Source organism: Haemorhous mexicanus, chromosome 1 (genome assembly GCF_027477595.1).
Source record: "Haemorhous mexicanus isolate bHaeMex1 chromosome 1, bHaeMex1.pri, whole genome shotgun sequence".
Classification (NCBI taxonomy): domain Eukaryota; kingdom Metazoa; phylum Chordata; class Aves; order Passeriformes; family Fringillidae; genus Haemorhous; species Haemorhous mexicanus.
Genome location: NC_082341.1, coordinates 102,791,001 through 102,802,337, shown reverse-complemented (window position 1 = coordinate 102,802,337; position 11,337 = coordinate 102,791,001). Strand labels below are relative to the sequence as shown.

Here is an 11,337-nt window from a genome sequence, read left to right as displayed (position 1 = left end):
AAAACTAACAAGCTGAGTTAAGTATTAGCCCTAGATAAGTTTCTTCCTGTTATGTTTTATCACTGTGCGGGAATAAAACTAAGATCTTTTTTTTTTTTAAGTTGTTGCTGTTTGATGTCGCTTTTAAGTTTTATGATCTGTTTTGAAGTTACTTAGGAGTGAGGTGTTACATACATGGATAGTTTTATTGATGAAATCTAGCCTGCATGTTGCCTGTTCAGGTGGATTGACTCTGGCAGGACACTAGGTGCCAACCAAAGCCAATGTATCACTTCTGTCCCCGGTCCAGTTGAAAAGGAAGATACAATGAAAGGTTCATGAGTTAAGGATGGGGAGACATCGTGCAGCAATTGCCATCAAGGTAAAAGAGTCTCAGGAAAGTTATTTTAGTTCCTTACCAACCAAATCAGAATAGAGTAATAAGAAGTGAAACTAAATTTTTAAAACACCTTCTCCCCTACCCCTCCCTTCTTCTCAGGATTAACTTTATTCTTGAATTCTTCCCCCAGGTAGTGCAGGGAGACATGAAATGGGGGCTGTCATCTGTTCATCATGTGTTGTCCCTGCTGCTCCTTTCTTCTGAGGACGAGGACTCCTCACATTCTTCTCTATTTCCAATATGGGGTCCCCCCCATGGGAGACGGACCCCATGAAATTCTCAAAGATGAGTCTTTCCCATACCTGCAGTTCTTGACAAATTGCTCCAGTGTCAGTCCTTTCTCCAGAGTGCAGTCCTTCAGGAACAGGCTGCTCCAGTGTGGCTCCCCTAGGGGGTCACAAGTCCTACCAGCAAACCTGGTCCAGCATGGGCTCATCTCTCCGCAGGGCCACAGAAACCTGCTCCAGTTCAGGCTTTCCACAGTGCCCCAACCCCCTTTGCACATCCACCCACTCAAGTATTGGGTCCTCCACAGTCTAGAGATGGATCTCTGGTCTGCCATGGACCTTGGTGAGCCGCCGGGGCACAGCCTTCTCACCATGGTCTGCACCACAGGCTTTGCGGGAGACTAATTTAGCGAATGGAGCACCTCCCCTCCCTCCTTCTACTGACCTTGGTGTCTGCAGGGCTGTTTTTCTCACATATTCTCACTCCTCTCTTCATTGCAATTGCAGTTGTACAGGGTGGGATTTTTTCCTTCAACCACATTATCCCAAAAGCGCTACCACCATCACAGATGGTGTGATGGCTGAGGCTCAGATGGCTAAAGCTCAGCCTTAGCCAGCATTGGCTCCATCTTGGCTCTGGGTGAAGCTTCTGGCAGCTTCTAACAGAAGCCATCCCTGTAGGGCCCCCTTCTACGCATACACTACCTAAACCTTGTGAAAGCAAAGCTTTGCTAAGATCACATGTTTAGAATGTGTTAGAACATAGAAAATGGGAGGAGAATGTTGTCACTTTCTTGCATTTCTAATTTTAGAGAGATATTCTAGGAAATAATTACCCTCTGCCTTTTTCCTAGACTGTTTATCAAATGGAACCACGGTGTGTTTTCCCACGCTGAGTACTCTGTACATGAAATTTGGTGGAGTCTCAATTTTGGTCATTTTGTTTAATTGATTCATCTCTTCTGTAACTGTATTTTCACAGGTTTGCCTTTTTTTGTTATAAAAGTTTGGGGTTTGCTAATGCTGCTGTAGAGATGGGATTCAAAATTATATGACTTTTTTGCCTCTGTTTTCTCCTTCTTCAAGCCTTGAAGGTACCTTCTATATTAAGTTATCTTCTCTGTGTCTCCATCACCTAAGGGAGCATGTCTCGGTTGAGGTACAGTAAAGGATGATCTCCTATTCTCATATATTCAAATTAAATGTGATGTTTATTGTATCAATTGTATGAAATTGTGTGGAATAGTATGAAATAGTAAGATTAAAAATTACTTCTATCAATAAAAAGAAACTGGCATATGTTTGTGTTTTTTTAGAATATTGAGGAAGCCCAATTTCAAACGATTATAATTTTAGTGCTTCATACCCCTCTCTATTTTCCAATTTCAATAGAAGGAATGTTCTGTTTTATTGCAATGTGTATTTGAAGTGCTTTATTGTTTTTGGCTTGAATGATAATTTCTTATATCTGCTAAGGAAATTGCATCAATACAGTAAATATTGTAAACTTCCATGTTTTGAGAAAGACTTGGTCTAACTTTCCTCTGAGACAAATTATTTAATCTTCTTCATTGGCTCAGTGATCCTGAAAAGGATCAGGTCTCTTCCTTTGTGACCCCCCAAAGGGATGAGTCTTGGCATTAAAAAATTCAAAATTTGGCTTTCATGTTCTTTTAATGTTTCTCTATGGATCTTGGAAAAAGCAGGTCAGGCATACTGCCAAAGCTCAAATGTACTCAAAGTGAGGGGAGTGTATCCCACTCCAATCAAGCACAATTGACAACTAAGGCCATACATTATTACATATGTTCTAGATTATTGATGCGGTCTATAGACTCTATCTGATTTTGTCAGTACAATTTTCTTACAAAAATAACAACCAGAGTTTCTTGTCATTCTCTTGATGAACGTATATGAATGTTCTTAGTATGAACTAAGATTTGTTTACATACATGGAGACTTCTAGGAAGACAATTCAGCTTCACATGTAAAGGTCATGTGTTAGCAAACTTGCATGTTGGCAACATCTGTTCAGCAGTTAATGCAGTGACATAGCATCAAGGTAAATGGTCAAATAAGACTAAAACCAAGAATATATTTGCAAATAAAGATACAAAAATACCACTGCAACTTCCCAATTTTACTGTAATTTTTTAATTTCAATTCAGATGCATTTTTAACAATGGCATAAAATCGAGATTCCTCCAAGAATTGCTGATTGCAACAGAATGCAACAGAATAGAAGCTGAGGGTTTTTTCAATAGCTTTACTATTTACTCTTGGTCTATTATATATATTTCTTTTTTGTGCTTTTTTTCTTGAAAAGTACAGTTTTCATTCCCAAAAGATGCTGAGTGACACTTCCAGGATTACTAGTTCCTTCACATGCTGTAATGACACTTTTTTCCTTTGTGTTTATTTCTTATTGAATGATAAATTCTCTGTTACAAATCTTCACTTGGGAAGACATTTTCAGTTGTGACCAAAGTTACTTCCCTTCCTTTCCTGCAAAATAAACGTGCATCAATTTCTTTAGAAAAAACATATTTGTTTAAATATGGGCAATGAAACAGCCTTCTTGGATGTGCTCAGAGATTGTAGCAAGTGAAGAATTGTGGAAAATGAATGGGAAATCTCATGAATGGGTTGAAATGCGAGTAGTTAGAAGCTTAAATTATGATGTGTATATAACTTGATTCTTTTTAAATGTGAAGCAATTTCCCTCAGTAGGGGTAATGGAATGTAGCCAGAGACTATTCTAGTGGGAGATGGGATCTCTTTAGTTGCTAAAGAAGCCATGCAAGATGCATAAAGTAGCTGTTGCCTTATTTTATTGTTTGGATTTGGGTTTTGTTGGGCTGGGGTTTTTTTTGTGTGTGTGTGCTTGTTTCTAATTTGATGCAGACTTGTGGTTTTATTTTGTTGTGATGTTAGGTTTGGTTTGGGATTTTTTGCTTCAGTTTGGGGTTGTTTTGTGTGTACTCATATTTTTTGCCTTGGATGTTGGGGTTTTTTTTCCTTTGGTTTGCGTCTCTGTTTGGTTTGGTTTGGGTTTTTAACAGAACTGTAGAGACAGACTTTTTTTCACCTATTTTACTTATGTCTTTTGGAAGACAATGCCCTTTTTCTCCTGACAGTAGAATAGACTTTTTGAGTCATGGAAGAGTTGGGATCATTTGCTAGTTTATTTCCCTAAAAAAAACCAATAAATTTGAAAGTCCTAGTGTCAAACAAGAGAAGAGTCATGCAGCTATAACTACTATTCATGATGGAACGACTACCTGCTACAGTGCTACTAAAAGTTTTGGGATATTAGTAGGGAAGTAGAGATATGTCCCTTAAAGCTAAAGGAAATCTGCCTTCTCAGTCTGAGGTCGTGACACAGGAATTGTCAGTATTCTGTACATTATGAGGGACTTTTTAAAATGTGAAATACTTGGCTTTTTATAGCCATGGCAAATCACCCCATCTGTGTGTAACTGTATCAGTTTTATGCCTTGAGGACCTGCCAGTTAGGAAGCCTGTGCTATCAGGCTTGAGACAGTGGTGTCATGCTTTGTCATGTTGGTTACAAAAATGTTGGAGGTTGTGTTCCAGAAAGAAATAATTCTTACCTTAAATTGTAATATGTAACTGTAAATTTTAATGCAAAAAGAGCTTTTCAAAGTTTTGGGTGTTTTTTCCTAACTTTCTTGCCTTGGTCTTTCCACCTCTCTGATAATCTAGAATACTGCCGTTTTTCATAATAACTTCCAAGAGCCCCTGGCTAATTGCAGAGCTAATTATGAAAGTACATGTATTTTCAAGGTTATATCATCCAGCTGAGTGAAAAACTAGTCTTATTTTAGGCTATTTAAAACTCAGGAGGGATAGCAGGAGCAAGTAGAGGCATGAGAATCCAACCAATTTGGTTGAATACTAGACCTGTGCTTAAGTACTGTGATTCAAATAACTAATTTAATCTTATACAAAATATCTGGAGGACTAGGGTCTTCAGTTTAGAAAGGGAAGGAGAAATAAAAAACTGAGCAAATAATGCTTAGTGAAGAACAATATGACAAAAAGTTTTGTCTTGTATAAATGACTTGTACTAAAAAGAAAAATGTGGTTTTAGTTTTGATAATGCCTGACCAATGAGATTCTTTTTCAAGTTACTGTGGAGTGGCCTTAATGCTGTAAATAATCCAATTGGCCAAGTCCCAGTACAGTGCAGATGAGAAAAGGATGCAGGAAATTCTGTTGTTTACACATGTGTCTCTTACACTGAGAAGCAAGAAGAGCCCAGCAAACTCAGAAGGTAAGGGGTCTTAAGCTTCTGAGTTTAATGTTTAATTTCTATAAATCTCTTCAGGGACAAAGTATGAGTTACTATCATGCTGATGGTAAGGAGGAAAACAGTCTGAACTGGCCAGCAAAAGTACTGAAGATCAGAAAACAGTATTTGAAAAATGTGACTAAGTTATATCTAGCTGGATTCTTCTCTTCTAAGATTTTTGCTACTATCATGTAGCATTACTTCTAACATGGCATTAAACATAACTTGTTTTTCAAGTATAGCAAAATGCTTGCTTACTATAACCAGGTAAGTTTTTAAAATTTTGTAAGTGACAGTTTGTTGAAGTTATTTCTTAATTTTTATTAGAAATTAGTATAAAGGCAGAAGTTTCACAGATTTTGCAGTTTTACTACTGAAAACCTTTTTAAAATTACTTTGTGAAATGCATTTGTAATGTCATAAACTGGTAAAACTTTGCTACCTTTTAATGGGGGTGGTATTATGTACATAAGGGTCATGAAATTATTGTTATGAGTTTGCAGAAGTTTGTACTGCTTTTTTTTTTTTTTTTTGTTGGAAAGCAGTGTTTTCACAGTGCTTCTATTTTCATAAGTTATGCAACTCAATAATGAGTTGTATAATCCTAACTTCCTTCAGGAAATAACTGAAGTTGGGATAAGAAAAATGCGTTCTTAGCTGTATGCCGTTATTCTAATGCAATTAAATTTTTTTTTTTTGATACTGTGATTTGTTGATGCTGGACAAATATATTCAGTCTGTCATTATTTTAAAGGCAAGTATCAGAGATGGTGTGAGACACTGTGGATGATCCTTCAGCAATGAGAACCAAGGGTCAAATTCCAAAAGCAATGTTCTTAAGTTCAATAGGCAGATATAGCAAATAGTACTAATGGGTTTCCTACTGACTATCCAGATAGCTGCATTTTGTTTGTATTAGTTCTTACTGATTCTTTCAAACATTTTATGAAGCAGACTCTGCTATAAATAATCCTATAGCTAGAGTCCTAGTTTTTAGTTTAGAATTCCTGTGCTGTTAGAAAAGTTACTTTTGTGTTTCCGAATGCAGTTCTTTGCATAAAATAATGAAGATAAATGAATTTCCAAAAGATATTAGGTATCAGTAATAGAACTAGTCATATCACTTCCAGAGACATCTACAAAAAATTGAAATTGAAAAATGTGAAATTAGATGTCTGGGGGTGTTTTTTGTGTATTTGCTTGCAGCCAGCTTTGAATTGAGGCCACTCTTTCACCTTAAGTATAAAATACTAATGGTAACCTCAGGTAAGCCTGAAAAATAAATCACTTGAAAATGAATGCGTGAAAGGAGCTGTTAATTAATAGACTTAATTTACTGTTGTTTACTTCAGCATAGATAGATAGATAGATAGATAGATAGATAGATAGATAGATAGATAGATAGATAGATATTGGACAGACAGGTAGATATTGGAACCATTTGAAGTGTACGAATTTGATACTCATGGAATCATAGATTCATAGAAAGGTTTGGGTTGGAAGGGACCTTAAAGATCTCTAGTCCCCATCTCCCCCAAGTATAGCAGGTTGCTTAGGACCCCATCCAATCTGGCTGAACACTTCTGGAGATGGGACATCCATGACTTCTTGGAGAAGCCTGTTTCAGTGACTCACCTAATCTGTTCACTCCTATTCTCTTTCTAGTCCATACAGTGATCTTTAATTTACTGGTTTATTATGAAAATGATCCTTCTTGAACACCTTGATTCTCTGCTCATGCTAGTTAAGTAATCTAGGTCTGATTTACACTGGGTTAAATAAGACTAGGTTTTTTACCAAACCCATTCTTATTTAATGTCAATAACTTTACTGGAGGAATACCGGGGGCAATTTTCATGGAAGCTCCTATTGTTTTGAATATTTTTTATATGTATTTTCAGTTGACTTGGATGTTTCTCCATAACTTTTGTAGGTGTCCATTTTTGCAAAAGGGTGCCATCTTCCCTTCTGCCATGCTGAGTAGTCACCAATTACTCAAATAATTTATTCTCTTTTAGTGGGACTACATATTAGCCTAGAGCAAGTGGGCACTAAGAGATGCTTCTCTATGCGTTTAAGTGACATCTAGGATACAACAGATGATAGTTAGTGGTTTATTTTATTTGACCGCTCTAGTCACTGTGGAATCCAGGTAAAAGTCACAATGGGGATTATTCCTTTGTTCATTTCCCTCAAGGTTGATTTAGTGGAGCTGGGATCATCATGGGATAATATCTTACAGCATTAAATTACACAAAATCAAAGTCCTTGAGCTATTGAAAGGCATGAGATGGTGTTAAAATATTAGACTGGTTAGGGAAAAATAAGAATAATTACATATAAATGTCCAAGTAGCAATCTTTTTGTAAGGAATCTTTTTAAAAGAATTAATTATCCAAGATATGGCTTTTAAAACTGTTCCGATAAAACCAAAAACATCTCCACACAAGAGAGTTGTCAATTCTGATGCAACTATATCAGAGTGGTTGAACCAGCCAAAGGGATATGCTCTGACCCAGAGAAAACAAAATATTTATGAGTGTTCTTGTCTGCTTATGTGGGTGGGAAAATCACTTGTTTCTAGACTCTGAGTAGTGTTTTGAAGAAAAATTATTTTGTGTCCTAATAAGCATTGGGATGTTTTATGTCTTGCTCTGAAACAAATCATCAGATATTTGTGATTAATTTTCCCTATTCCCAGTGTTATGAAATTTCCTTTAAAAGTAGGTCATGTTTTGAATAGGAAAGCAGCATAAATGATTTCAACTCTAACAAGGCAACTCTTGATCTCTCATATCATAAACCATATGGTTTTAGGATACTGTTAAGGGTTTTAAAACTCTGAAGAATTTCTCAGAGTATAAGCAGGGATTAGAAACATAACTTTTTCAGGGATATTCCATTACATCTTCACGCTTCATTAAAAATAAAATAAAAGAAAGAAAAGAAAAAACAAAAATGCCACACCAGAAAAACCCCCAAAAGAAAACACGACCCCCTCAACTCAGTGGGATAAAAAAAGCCTGTAAATGAAAGTGAAGCTATCCAGTTCAAGGTCACTTTCTAAATGAGTAACATAGAAGATTATAGAATTGAGGTACAGACTCTAGAAAATAAATTTGTGATGGTTTTGTCTAAACAATGAAGCTTCTCTATACATTTAAGAGATCTCTGCTGTTTGGATGAACATGTTTTAGCATTGCATCTGACCTAATTCTTGCTCAGTAAAGTGCTTTTCAGTACGGTTAGTCTGTCTTCAGTTTCTTTTTTTTTCTTTTTGAGGCTGAAAGAAACCTAGCTGACCTGACCTGTAGCCTAATCTGAAATGTGCTAAAAATCCCACAGAGCTATGAAATCCTGAGTTGTGTTTGGGAGTAGTTGAGCCTCCTCAATTATATTCAATAAGAAGCTACAGTGACTCTCACAAGGAAGTGGATATGGCTTTTGGACATAAGCAAATGAAACATGAAATAGTAGAATGCTAATACTAACAATAGTTGGGAAAGCAATTTAACCCTTGAGAATTCAACATGATACAATGGTCTTTTGTTTTAATGGTGTGCTATAAGCTTATTTGTAGCTTATTTGCAATTTTTTATATTTCACACAGCCTAAATTGTTTAACTAATACCCTGAATGAAAATCCCCAGCTGAATGAGATGTTTTTGGTTTTCTTGTCTTTTTTGACTTTTAACTTACAGCTGGCTTTAATGCTTGTAAAGACTTCTAAGACCAGTTATGACTTACATACTCAAAGGCAGATCTAAGCTTGTGGATGATGTATACCTTGGGTATTATCTCCCTACATTTCTCTAGTCTTCCCTCTTTCTGAGAAGTTCAGAGGAAATCTGTGCAAGATACTCTTCTGTGCTGTGTTAAAGGGCTGCCTGTCAGTATAAGCAAGACAGTGCATGTGTGCACTGGCTGAGCTGATATCCAGTGTGCAATAATACACTGACAACACAGATTGAGCTGAGTCTTTTGAGATTCTCTATTGTGAATAGTCCTTTCTATTGTGACTGACTACTGGCTCTTTTGTAACTAAGCTGAGTGGTGTTAGAAGTCAGCTGTTTATCCTACTTGTTCCCAGTAAAGTGAATGACCCTGTTAACATTGCAACTCATTTCAGTGTAGGTTGAAAAATGTTTGTCACACTAAACACTCACTGAAACTTACTCTGCTTTCTGGGTAAACAGAGGAGGAAGACTCATGCACTCGGTTATTTTTAGTCTTAGCTGTGGAACTGCTGAAAAACAAACCAAACAAAAAACCCCAAAAAACAAGATACCATTTTAATGTGATTAGAGCAAATTTCATTGTGCCTGCAGAACAAGATGCCTATGGGTGTTTCTGTAAATCACAGGAAGAGTTCACTTGTAGCTTTAGCTATAAGCATTAAAAAAAAAGATAGCGTTTCAGTACAGTGAACTAGTATTAACTAATGTGAACTTCTTCTGAAGCAATTACTTTTTTCAAGTTTGAACAACAGATTACTATTGTTCTAAAGAAATCTCTCTATGCTATTCAGAAGATATCTATTAGACCAGATGTTTAACTGATATGAACTATTTTGTATAAATTAACTGTCGCCTTATTTTAAATACACTCTGAATCTGTTCTCAATTGAAGTTATTGTTAATATGCTGATTCATAATCTGTTTTTCCTAATAATCATTCAGACAATGTATTCCATGGATTATACCGATCTTCACATAGAATCACTGAGATTGGATTAGAATTTAGGGGACTTGGCTACTTGTTTAACTCAGCAGTTTACTCTAGGCTTTGTAAACCTCTTTGCAAGTCATTCACTATGAAAGGATCTAAAACTTTGAGAGTTCAAACTTACCCTAACTACCTAGGAAGTTTATTTTGACTCTATTTTTCATTAATTATATCCTAGTAAAACGTGATAATCAAATCTCAAAGGGGAGCTAGCCAAGCAAACTGTCTCAAATGCCACAGCTACCAAATTTAGTTGGGTTATGATTGGTTTAGCTTCTACTTAGCTCTTTTTAGATTGTCTGGGAAAGTTGGGTGTCACATACACTCCCCTCCCTCCCTACATAATCTGATTATACAATATGTTTTTTCAACTGTGGTGGCTGAGAATCAATACTACAGACTTGAATGTACAAAAGATATGGGTGAAATGTTATGAAAGTGTGTAACCAAACAAAACATTCTTGGGGAAATGAAGTTACTGTAAATTATACTTAAAGTAGTACTTCAGAGCTTCTTTTGGCCTTATGGGTAGTAAATTACAACATCTCTATGTACAAATATTTATGTTACCCATGTTTAACCCTAAGGATTTGAATAAAACTTCAAAGATGTGAAGAAAGATCTGCTTGTTGCTGTAAAAGACTTTGAAAGATATTGCAATGATATGTAACCACTTGTATTATCCAGTAGACCTAGATCAGAGTATATAATTTTGGTTCTCCTCTGAAGAAATAGTATCCAAACTGTTTAAAGTTTATTAAAATTGGCAGCCAAAAGAAAAATAAAAAAAGAAAGAGTAATATTTGTTTAGTCTTTACATTTATTGTAATCTGTGACTACCTTCCAAGCTGTCTTTTTATGAATGCATGTGTTTATAGTATGTCTATATAGTATGTACACTATGTATATAATCTGTATAATATTAAACAAGATATATTTTATGCATGTCTTCAAAAGAACAATTAAAATGCTGAATGGGATTTTATTTAAAATGGATATTTAGATATGGGGAGAAAATGATAAAAGGAAAAAAAGGAAAAAAACATGCATAGGACCACAGTGAAGTGGACTATGTCCTTTTTTTGGTGGATTTTTCTGAGAGAATTACAGCATTTCACTTTGAGCAAGCTTTAAGAACACCCACACCCTCCCTCCCCCCACCAGCAACAATAATGGGATGTATGGTGTGTAAGAAATCTTGTCCTAAATGACTGCTTTTAATTATTGACACTTTTTATATTAGTGCAACTTAACAGAACAAATTCACTTTACCTAGGGGTGTTTTATTCTGTGGAAAGAGGTAACCACTCAGTTTTTAAAAGCCTCAAGCCATGTCAGCTATACTAGTCCTGTGGTCAAATTTTCCCATTGGCATGGAAATTTTCACTATGTTTACAGAAGCAATTCACACATTGAGAGAAATATATAATACCTCATGGTTAGATGAAACATGGTATAGGCAATCATTTCAATAAAAGCATCAGTCCAAATATAAAATTTTGTGAAACTTCATGAAGAAGTAAATGTTTCCTGCAAGACACTAATTGTTGCTGTTACTGGCTTGTTTATTCTGGATTGTTTCCCCCGGTGCTTAGAACTGACCTTCAGCCTGGGAAGTATCTGGGAGTGCTTGATTATCTTGTTCACCCCCTTCCTTCATACACATATTCTCATATTTGCAGTTTTTGTTG

At 35.9% G+C, this 11,337-nt stretch overlaps 1 protein-coding gene across 4 annotated transcripts in view; it reads left to right on the top strand.

The window, feature by feature from the left end:
• Nucleotides 1-4,814: 4,814 nt before the first annotated feature.
• Nucleotides 4,815-11,337, top strand: part of CCDC102B (coiled-coil domain containing 102B) — a 141,549-nt gene continuing 135,026 nt past the window's right edge. For 3 of the 4 annotated variants that reach the window (XM_059857491.1, XM_059857464.1, XM_059857482.1), the window contains exon 1: nucleotides 4,815-4,903. The gene's annotated coding sequence lies outside the window, so the exon portion shown is untranslated. The remainder of the gene's footprint in view (nucleotides 4,904-11,337) is intronic. The other variant, XM_059857472.1, reaches the window with a different exon arrangement.